This window comes from Lampris incognitus, chromosome 15 (genome assembly GCF_029633865.1).
Source record: "Lampris incognitus isolate fLamInc1 chromosome 15, fLamInc1.hap2, whole genome shotgun sequence".
Lineage (NCBI taxonomy): Eukaryota > Metazoa > Chordata > Actinopteri > Lampriformes > Lampridae > Lampris > Lampris incognitus.
This window is the reverse complement of record NC_079225.1, coordinates 2,402,579-2,413,826: the sequence shown is the minus strand read 5'-3', so window position 1 is coordinate 2,413,826 and position 11,248 is coordinate 2,402,579. Positions and strand designations below refer to the sequence as shown.

Below are 11,248 nucleotides of genomic sequence, written 5' to 3'. Positions count from 1 at the left end.
ATCTTAGTGTATAGGCGATGGTAGGGCTGTCACGATATTAGATACACGATTGTTCTTCTTTCAGCTTTGTCCGTTTCTCAGGGGTCGCCACAGCGGATTTTACAGTTTCCGTCAGTAACCTGTGAGGGCACAGCACCAATGGTGGCCTCGACTGATCCGGTATGGTCTTGTCAATCCGCATAATGATTTGGCAAAATGATATGTTGGATGCCCTTCCTGACACAACCACGGACTCTATGGACGGGGGTACAGGTAAAGCGCTGGATACCATCCCAGTATTCATGGACTTGCACCCATGCCTGTCATAGCCAAAAGAATTTCACGATAATGATATCATCACAATATCTATAGAAATTTTGAAAAATGCCATCAGTTAAATTCATCTTTAACTTTGTTTATTGTGCGTTTTGTCTCTTTTTTGGCAAATGAATTACACTCAAAATATGAGTGTAGGGAGGTGGAGACAGTCTGTAACCATAAATGTACAAAAAAGTGTACAAAAAGAACAATTACACTTAATGGATAGTGAAAAGACAACCAGATGAACTGATACACAAAAGACGCACAAGGCCTAACAAAATCCCTTGCGGGGGGGGGGGGGGCAGAGGACAGAAAGTTTGTGTGTGAGACCACAGACTGACAACTAACCACGCTGATATAATGTGATTTAATGTCCACTGACCATGTCCTTACATCATTTTTTCCTCTTTCCATTTTTCGTGACATGCTTTTGCAGATATAGCAGAGATCACTGAGTATTAGATAGGGAATGAAAGAAATTTGAAATGTACCACTGGGATACAGTCCATTTCAGTGCACTCGGTTGTTGGTCACGTTCATATTTGTAGTTATTTCGTTCAAAAAATAAAGTTTTGTCTACCAAGATAGGTCTTTCATAAGCACTCAATATTGTTAACCAAAGAAATGGTGATGGAGAAGCCAAGTCCCCTGCTTGTAGGGCAGGAGTTCGTGAGGCAGTATTACACACTCTTAAACAAGGCACCAGACTTTCTGCACAGGTTTTATGGCTGTAACTTTTTGTATGTCCATGGAGGACTTGACCCCAATTGGAAACTGGCAGAAAGTGTATGGACAAGCGGAAATCCACAAGAAGGTCATGTCTTTGCAGTTCAGTGAATGTCACACGAAGGTCAGGCATGTGGCTGCCAACGCAACACTGAGTGACGGGGTGGTGGTTCAAGTCTTTGGAGAGCTGTCTAACAATGGCCAACCCATCAGAAAATTCATGCAGACATTTGTGCTTGCTCCAAGGGCTCTGTGGCAAACAAGTTCTATGTCCCCAATGACGTCTTTTGTTATGAGGATGAAGTTTTCGGTGACTCTGAAGCTGAGCTTGATGAGGAATCTGAGGAGGAAGTTGAAGAGGAACCAGAGAAATGGCAGCAGTCCCCTGAGCCCCTACAAGAAAGCCCAAACAGCAGCACCTACTACGAGCAACATCCTGTCACCAATGGTGTAGCGGAGCCCATGAAGGAGCCAGCTCCAGAGCCAGAACCGGAGCCTGAACCAGAAGCCAAGGTAGAGGAGATCAAGCCGAGGTAGATGAGAAGATTTTGGTGGAGCTGGAGGAGAAGGCCCCCTCTCCAGTCCCTGTGGAGTCACCACCCAACACCCAGGAACCTCCCAAGACTTTCTCCTGGGCCTCAGTGACCAGTAAAAATCTGCCTCCTAGCGGCACTGTCCCCTCTACTGGAATCTCACCTCATGTTGTTAAAGCTCCAAATATACAGCCCAGAGTAGAGGCCAAGCCCGAGACTCAGACAACTCCTCTCTGGCCACAGGATCAACGCACGCATGACAGACCTGCCTTTACACCACGAGGACCCAGGCCCGATGGTGTTCCTCCTTCAGAATCAAAAACAGGCAAGCCACACTTTGGTTTTGGTTTCTCGGTGACTTCAACATCCACACTGACAAGCTAGATCCTCTTTTCTCTTTCCTCTCCTCCTTTGACCTTCACCTCTCACCCTCTCCTCCTACCCACAAGGCTGGCAACCAGCTGGACCTTATCTTTACTAGACACTGTCCTATTTCCAATCACTCTGTTACTCCCCTCCAGCTCTCTGACCACTATACGAGAGATCAGCGTGACGTCACAACAACAAACAACCTTCTTCTGGGTGGCTAGCTTCATGGAGTGCAATGTTTACACAACACAGAAGGCAGAGTCGAAATGCGTCTGTAGCAAGGGGTCTGTAAGGTTTGTCCCATGTGTGTATGAAATAAAGAGCATAATAAAGTCATCTTGAGTGCAGATTAAATTAAACTATTGTTTCTGTGTTCATTTTATCTTCAACTTGCTGTGAATAACCTGTGTAAACATCAATACAAAAGTTTGTTGGATTGTGCTCTCTAGCCTAGCTAACGTTATTTGTGTTGGAGCATCGTCCAACAGTGGGACATTCAGCTCAAACCGGTCTCGAGACATATCTCTCGAGACATTTGTCCACCTCTGGACGTGTTGCTCCTAACGGACATTTGGGACATTTTTGGATCGCCTAGCTGAATGAGAAGGTAAGGAAGTGTTCGTGACTAATTAATTAATAATTCTGTTGAAACAAAAATAAAGTAGTGGGCCCAGCTATAGAAAGCTGGGTGTTTCATGAACAATATTATATGTTGTGTTCATTAGTAATGACGTGATCGGGGATTTACGTTACTTTGACTGATGTAGCATGTGGTTAAGGTTAGCTAGCCAGGCGGGGTTTGGGGGAACTCAACTGACGTCTGGGTAATGTGATGCCGGTGCCACAACAATGGATCTGGTACACCAATGTTTATTTTGGGGATAATAGGCGCATGTGTTTGATTATTAGGCTATGAATGGCTGGTTTCCATCCTCCTCCCAGTTCAGCACAAGCAAGTCCTCCTGGCAATGTCACTAACTTTGCAACGTTAGCAGTGCTCTTCGTCCGTTTTACCCTCTGTACCCACAGACTTCGCTGGGTAGAGTTAGATTTACCTGATGGAAAACGGAAAAAGCCTAAAAACTTGTTTGCCGGGGTACATTTGGCATTACAGCCCCACACACAGCAGCACGATTTCGGCATTTTGAAAATTAATTTGTCTGTTCAACTAGTGCTATCTAACCGTTATGTACGTTAGCTACTAGGCACTACCCAGCTACCAGAATCCCCCCGGAAGTAGCTTGGCGCTCTTTGTTGACAAACATTCTGATCTCTCCTATTTCATGTCCTACTCTCTCTCCCTCTCTTCTCCCCTCTCAGCCCTTCCCCCTACCCACATGGTTTCCACCCGTAGACACCTCCGCGCTCTCTCCGCCACCAATCTTTCTTCCTCTGTTACCTCTATCTTCCCTACACCTGAATCTTTCTCTCTCCTACCCCCTGACACTGCTACTGATCTTCTTCTCTCTACCCTCTCCTCTTCTCTGGACAATCTGTCCCCTCACCTCCAGGCCTGCACGCCCAACTCCACCTGCCCCTTGGCTGACCGACTCATTACATACAAATGGAGTCTAAGAGTGGCAGAGTGCAAATGGAGAAAAGGCAAACTCCCAGAGGACCTTCTCAACTTCCAATCTCTTCTTTCCATTTTCTCCACCTCCCTTTCTGCTGCTAAAGCTGCCTTCTATCGCTCTAAAATCCCATCCTCTGCCTCTAATCCTAAGAAACGCTTTGAAACCTTCTCTACACTTTTCAACCCCCACCTCCTCCTCCAACTTCCTCCCTTCTCCCTGATGACTTCGCTAACTTCTTGGACAAGAAGGTAAATTACATCAGATCCTCCTTTTCTCACCACCCGGTTAGCGCTCCTTGCACTAGCCCACCCGCTGCACCCTCCCTCACCTCTCCACGTCCCACCCTATCCCACCTCACTCCCCTCTCCCCCGACAAAGTCCTCAACTTCATTGCATCCAGTCGCCCCACCACATGCTCCCTTGACCTCCCTTGCCTCAATACCTGAAACAGAAAGAACAAAAGAGGTTAAAGATTTGGATTTAAGTCATGATGCATTGCCTGATGAGAGAGTCTTGGGTGTAAAGTGGTGCACTGAGTCAGATGTATTCAAGATCAGGATAAATGAAAAACACACACCACAGACAAGACGTAGTGTGCTTTCATGTGTAAGTGCTATATATGACCCATATGGGTTTTTGTCACCTGTCATTCTCCCAGCAAAAATGATCCTGCAGGAACTGTGTGGCAAGAAAATCTCCTGGGATGAGGAAATCCCTGCTGAACTGGCTCAAAGAGTAAAAAAGTGGCTTTCTGACCTCGCAAGGCTTCATGGTTCCACTGTTGGATTTGGAACAATCACATCTGCACAACTGCATCACTTTGCAGATGCAAGTGAGAAAGGATACGGAGTTGTTTCCTACCTTCGTATAACAAACAAAAAAGGAGAAACACACTGTTCATTCATTATAGGCAAGTCCAGAGTCTCGCCGCTGAAACAGACCACATCCCAAGACTGGAGTTAACAGCAGCTGCCGTTGCTGTAAAGATGGACAGACTCATGAAAAAAGAGCTGCAAATGCCATTGGAAGACTCAATGTTTTGGTCTGACAGTACTACTGTGTTAAAGTACATTGCAAGTGAAAATGTTCGATTCAAAACATTTGTAGCAAACAGAGTGTCACTTATCAGAGACAATTCAAAGCCAAGTCAGTGGATGTATGTCAACACAAGAGTTAAATCCTGCTGATTATGCATCAAGAGGAATGACTACAGATGCATTCATTAAGTGTCACAACTGGATTGCTGGGCCATAATTTTTGAAGAAGAACAAGGAACACTGGCCAGTATCACCAGACATGAGACCCATACAGAAAGATGATGTTGAAATCACAGGAGCAGTGAGTGTGAATGCCACACATGTGCATGAAAACCCGCTTAATGAGCTTATCTGTCATTATTCAGAATGGCACAGGTTACGGAAGGCAGTAGCCTGGATGCTGAAGTTCAAGCAGCTGCTTCATATGCTGAGCTCACATCACAAGTTACTCACATCACACGCAAGTGATAAATGGAGTAATGAAAAGAAAATTGAGATGATTGGAAGGCAAATGCTGCAATTCAAGTCAACTATAAAAGGATCTTTGGTCACTGCTAAAGATGTTGCTAAAGGAGAAATTGTGTTTATCAAGTTTTGTCAAAATCAAAGCTTCAGTGATGAACTTATGACTCTTCAGAAAGGTGACAAGCCTAACAGAAGCAGTCATATTGTCAAACTTGATCCTATTGTTCAAGAGGAGATCTTAAGAGTTGGAGGAAGGCTGCATCATTCTGCACTGCCTGCAAATGCAAAGCATCCTATGATCCTTCCTAAGAATCATCATGTGTCAACTTTGATCCTCAGACATATTCACAATGAAACAGGACATAGTGGAAAGAATTACACATTATCCAGAATGAGAGAGAGATTCTAGATGCCACAAGCAGATTCTGCTATCGGGAAAATATTGTCAAAATGTGTGATATGCAGAAAAGCTTCAGCTAAACCTGGAGAACAAAGAATGGCTAATTTGCCTCAAGATAGACTGATATCTGACAAGCCTCCATTTACTAATGTAGGTATAGACTACTTTGGACCTGTTGATGTTAAGTGTGGGCATAGTACAGTTAAAATATATGGTGTTTTGTTCACGTGTCTTACTGTCAGAGCTATTCATATTGAAGTTGCCCATTCACTTGAGACTGATTCTTGTATAAATGCATTCAGAAGGTTTATTGCTCGCAGAGGCCAAGTATCTGTTACGAGATCAGATAATGGCACAAATCTGGTGGGATCAGAGAGAGAAATGCATGAAGCAATCAAAGGATGGAATAATTAAAAAATATCAGCGATGCTAATGCAAAAAGGCATTACCTGGATATTCAACCTACCAGCAGGCTCACATTTCGGAGGAGTGTGGGGGAGACAAGTTCACTCTGTAAGGAAAATTCTCACCCAGATCCTGAAACGGCAGCCTCTTGATGATGAGCACCTCCACACATTGTTTTGTGAAGTTGAGGTAATTGTCAATGGCAGGCCAATAACAAGAGTGTCAAATGATTCAAATGAGTTAGAGGCACTCACGCCTAACCATTTGCTATTTCTTAAAAGACAACCTGTGTTACCACCTGGAGTATTTACAAAAGAAGACATGTATGCAAAGAGGAGGTGGAAACAGGTGCAGTACCCGACGGACATCTTTTGGAAGCGTTGGACTAAAGAGTATTTGCCGCTTCTACAAGAAAGGCAAAAATGGTGAGTAACCAGGAGAAATTTGAAAGCAGGAGAAGTTCTGCTTATAGTTGATGACAGCGCACCAAGAAATTCCTGGTTGATGGGAAAAGTTGAAAGGACAATTTCTGATACAAAAGGTTTTGTCAGACGTGTATTCGTGAAAACTAAAACTAGTGTTTTGGAAAGGCCAACTGATAAGTTACGTTTATTGCTTGAAATGGATGAGTAATGATGTAAGATGCTCATATGTGATGTTTATGCTTAAAGCATGGGGTTTATGCATATTGAATTTGAGTAATTTTGAGTTCAAGTAAATGTGGATTTGAAATATACTGTTTATGTTAACAGGTAAATAACTTCAGTTCTAAACAAGCAATATAAGTTTTAAGTTTTGAAATTTAAATGTCGCTTTAATGTGTTAAGATGTAATTGTTATGCCTCAAGCAGTAACAATTAGGGGCCGGAATGTAAGCGCAATTTATACATTTGGTTGTTTTATTTTGAAGGTTTGACCGGCTGAAGTCTGTACACAGGAAGTGTGCTTTATTGTGAAATGTTGTACAGGAAATAAACAAGTGATGGCGGAGTGACACGGTTGTTTTACCGTTGCGGTTGACATTGCTGGTGTCGAGCCAAATGCCTACTCAACGTGTAAACAGTCTCTTGTTATCACTCACCAGAAGTGGTTATAAAAAATAAGAATTAAGACAGACAGTATGAGTTACTAGAAACTTAGGATAGCCACTACACTCTCGAACGTGCTGTCTTTAACCAACTTTCTTTGTACCTCCACCAGAACAACCTCCTGGACCCCAACCAGTCTGGGTTCAGGGTGGACCACTCGACAGAGACGGCCCTCCCTGCAGTGACAGGATCACTGCACACTGCGAGAGCAAACTCTCTCTTCTCTGTCCTGATACTCCTGGACCTGTCAGCTGTGTTAAACACAGTGAACCACCAGATCCTCCTCTCTACCCTCGAGGGGCCTGGGTGTCACAGGCTCTGCACTCTCAATGTTTGCAACCTAACTGATGGGTCGCTCCTACCAGGTGACAGAGAGGGAATCTGTGTCGGAGCCTCACAGACTGACTACAGGCATTCCACAGGGTTCGGTTCTGGGTCCTCTCCTTTTCTCCCAGTACACGACATCCCTGGGTTCTATTAGTCACTCGCATGACTTCTCTTACCATTGTTATGCCGATGACACACAGCTGATCTTGTCCTTTCCTCCCTCTGACACACAAGCAGAGACACACATTGCTGCATGATTGACTGACATCTCAGAGTGGATGGCAACACACCACCTGAAGCTCAATCTGGACAAGACAGAGCTGATGTTCCTCCCGGGGAAAGGTTGCCTGCACTGAGACCTGGCCATCACCATTGACAACACCGTGGTGATGCCAACTTGGACTGTGAGGAATCTGGGTGTGATCCTGGACGACCAACTGTTATTTGCTGCAAACGTTGCATCGGTTGCTCGCTCCTGCAGATTTCTCCTCTATAACATCAGGAGGATTCGCCCATTCCTCACCGACGAGACAGCACAGGTGCTCATCTAGGCTCTGGTCATCTCCCGGCTGGACTACGGCAATTCCCTCCTTGCTGGCGCCCTGGCGGCGGCCATCAGACCTCTGGAGCTTGTTCAGAAAGCTGCAGCTCATCTGGTGTTCAACTGCCCTAAGTTCTCCCACACACCTCCCCTTCTCATGTCCCTACACTGGCTCCCAGTAGCTGCTCGCATCCAGTTTAAGACTCTGGTGCTAGCCTACAGGGCAGTGAAAGGAACAGCTCCTTCCTACCTACACCCCCGCCCAACCACTTCAGTCTGGTTGTCCCGACGCTCAGAGGCCCCTGCTGCCGATCGACCCGGTCACGGCTCTTTTCTGTCCTGGCCCCACGGTAGTGGAATGAACTCCCCACTGATGTCAGCACAGCGGAGTCGCTGCCCATCTTTCGGCACAGGTTGAAAACTCACGTCTTCAAGAACTACTACCCTGTTACTTGCTCTTAGCACTTACTGTATTCACTCATTTAAAAAATATATATTTTTTGCGCTTTTACTTTAGCACTGGTTTTGCTCTTAGATGCTTGTTTAGAGAGAAGATGCACTTATGACCTCTGATGACAAGTAGTTCTCCTGATTTCCTACATTAAATGCACTTATTGTAAGTCGCTTTGGATACAAGCGTCGGCTAAATGACTGTAATGTAATGTAATGTTTTGTCAACAAAGGAAGGGCAGATTCCGACAAAATGGACAATAGGCGGGTTATCCGGTAACCAGATAGCCACCAGCTTTTTGTTGGCAACCTACCACGTGACATCGATGAGAATGAGCTTAAGGATTTCTTTATTACATATGGGAATGTTGTGCAGCTGAAGATCAACACCAAGGACGTGGTGAGGGCATGTGTGTGTGTGGGGGGGGAGCTTCCCAACTTCGGATTTATGGTGTTTGACAATGCTGAGCCAGTGCAGAGGAAGCCAAGCCCATCATGTTCCGTGGCGAGGGGCGTTTGAACGTGGAGGAAACGAGGGCCACGCGCGAACATGAGACTCGTGGAGGAGGGGATGACCGATGGGATGTGAGGCATAGTGATCGAGGCCCTGGAGGTCCACGAGGCATTATGGGGAGTGGCATGATTCGTCATCGTGAAGGAAGTGGCCCACCGTCCCGGGTGGCATGGGAGAGGTTCTGAGAGAGGAGCTGGTGGCCAGAGGGAAGGCTATTTCACAGCCCAGTGTCGCTGAAGAGCACCACCTGCAGTTTGGAAGTAGTACCATGTTCTTCATATTCAACCATTTTCGTTAATGAAAACAAAATCTACATATATAAAAGTATATATATATAATATATATATGTTTATTTTTTGTTTGTTGTTTATTTTCTTTTGGCTTTGGAATGTGACACAGCCAGCCTGTCAGCCATTTCTTTGTGAAACAGACCAAAAACAAAAACAAAAAAAGCTAATATTTTGCTTACTAGCTGTGAGCTGAGCAACCTTTTTCAGTATCTCAAGAATTCACAAACATTAATTTGTAAATGTGTGGGAAAAAAGCAAACCAACCAGGAGCGATCTGCCACATTAAGAGGGGCTGATAGACTCTTACCTTCAACAAAAGGGCCCATTATTTGGAAAGAGATTATACGACTTGACTTGCTAGGGCACTGCGCCACGGAAATCCCTCTATTGCACATTTTCTATGGTAGGTCTCCGCCCGTTACTGTCGGGAAAAGTCTGAGGTGCAAATTTCGTGCAGTTTGGAGGGGGGGCTTGCCCTTCCCTCCCCCCTTTCTTCAAAGAAAACTGCTTCAACATTGCATAATGCAGTCATCAGTATGCACTAATGGGTCCTTTTTGTCAGGTTACATTGACATCTCTCTCGGAGCGTAGCTGGGAAGACATCCTGTCAGTCTCAAAGCAATGTGACTCAATGAAACGGGCTTCGCTCGCCGCCTGTCCGCTGTGACCAATGATGTACCCACACCTTTTACCCAAAACTATGCCTCAATTATTGCTGGAAGAACAAGCAAATCCATAGATTCTGTTTTTCCTCATTTATGTCAAATTAAAGCTCAGATCCTGGACTTTTTCCACCAAATATGTTGGGGGGGGGGGCATAACGGTTCACTTTATTTTCATTTGATTCAAAGTTTTTTGTAAGTTTCTTTGTTTTCTTTTTCTCTTACCAGCTAGACAGTGAAGCTGGGACCGGCGACATCTCCTGCTCCTCTCATTCCCTGCCCAAGTGTGGAGAAACAGTAAATGTACAGCAAAACTCATAGTTTACTGTAGCTCATGGTTTTGTGTATACTTTGTTTTTCTTCCACTTGATAAAAGCATGACGGTGCCTTCAATTTTTCAACTTTCTGCATTCTTTTTTTTTCTTTTTCTATTACATGTAGGGGGATCATCACCCCCTACATGTAATACCTTCCTTACTGCAACTGAATCCAGCTTTTTGCAGTAAGGGAGGAACCAAGAATGTCCATTTTAGTGTATGTATAGGCAGTGGTAGGGCTGTCACAATATTAGATTTTCACTACACGATTCTTTTTCTTTCGGGTTGTTCCGTTACTCTGGGGTTGCTACAGCAGATTTTAAAGTTTCTATCGGTACCCGGTGAGGGCACAGCACCAATGGTGGCCGTTGTTAACCCGGGCCTCGACCAATCCAGTATGGTCTTGTCAATCCGCAAAATGATTTGGCATAATTTTACATCGGATGCCCTTCCTGACACAACCAACTAAACCTATGGACAGGGACACGGGTAAAGCGCTGGATGCCATCCCAGTATTCATGGACTTACCCCCCCCCCCGTCTATCGCTAAAATTGACTTCATGGAAGTCATCACCACCAAAATTGATGAAATACGAAAAAAATATTATTCTGCTCCTTCTCAATTCCCACCCAGAAGTGGGTGATTAAACCTGACCATTCTTCTTCTTCCAAGTTCACCCATTTTGATATAATATCCCTTGAAACACTCTCTAGACTGGTATTTTCCCCCAAGCTCACTACTTGCTTAATTGGTCCCATTCCTTCTAAGTTTATTAAGGACCTTTTTCCAATTCTCAGCCCACGGTTACTACAGATAATAAACAGCTCTCTGATTAGTGGCATCGTGCCTTCATCTTTTAAAGCAAGGGTTATCAGGCCAATCCTAAATAAGCATAACTTGGACCCCATTTTGATCAGCAACTACAGACCAATCACAAAAATGCCATTCTTTTCAAAACTTCTTGAAAAAAACAGTGGCTCAGCAACTCAGAGATCACCTTTTATCCAATAATCTGTATGAACCTCATCAATCCAGCTTCAGAAAGTTCCACAGCACAGAAATTGCTCTGACAAAGGTGGTAAAGGATTTACTACTTGCTTGGACTCTGACTCCTTTTCAATATAGGTGCACCTAGACCTAAGTGACGCAATCAACACGATTGACCACAATCTATTAGATCGTCTAGATGTTATATTGGTCTCAAAGACACACAACACAACAGCTGTTCATCAGATCACATTAAGGTCAC

General features: G+C 44.6%; 1 pseudogene; it reads left to right on the top strand.

The window, feature by feature from the left end:
- Positions 1-924: 924 nt before the first annotated feature.
- Positions 925-8,966, top strand: LOC130125136 (ras GTPase-activating protein-binding protein 2-like; annotated as a pseudogene).
- Positions 8,967-11,248: the final 2,282 nt, after the last annotated feature.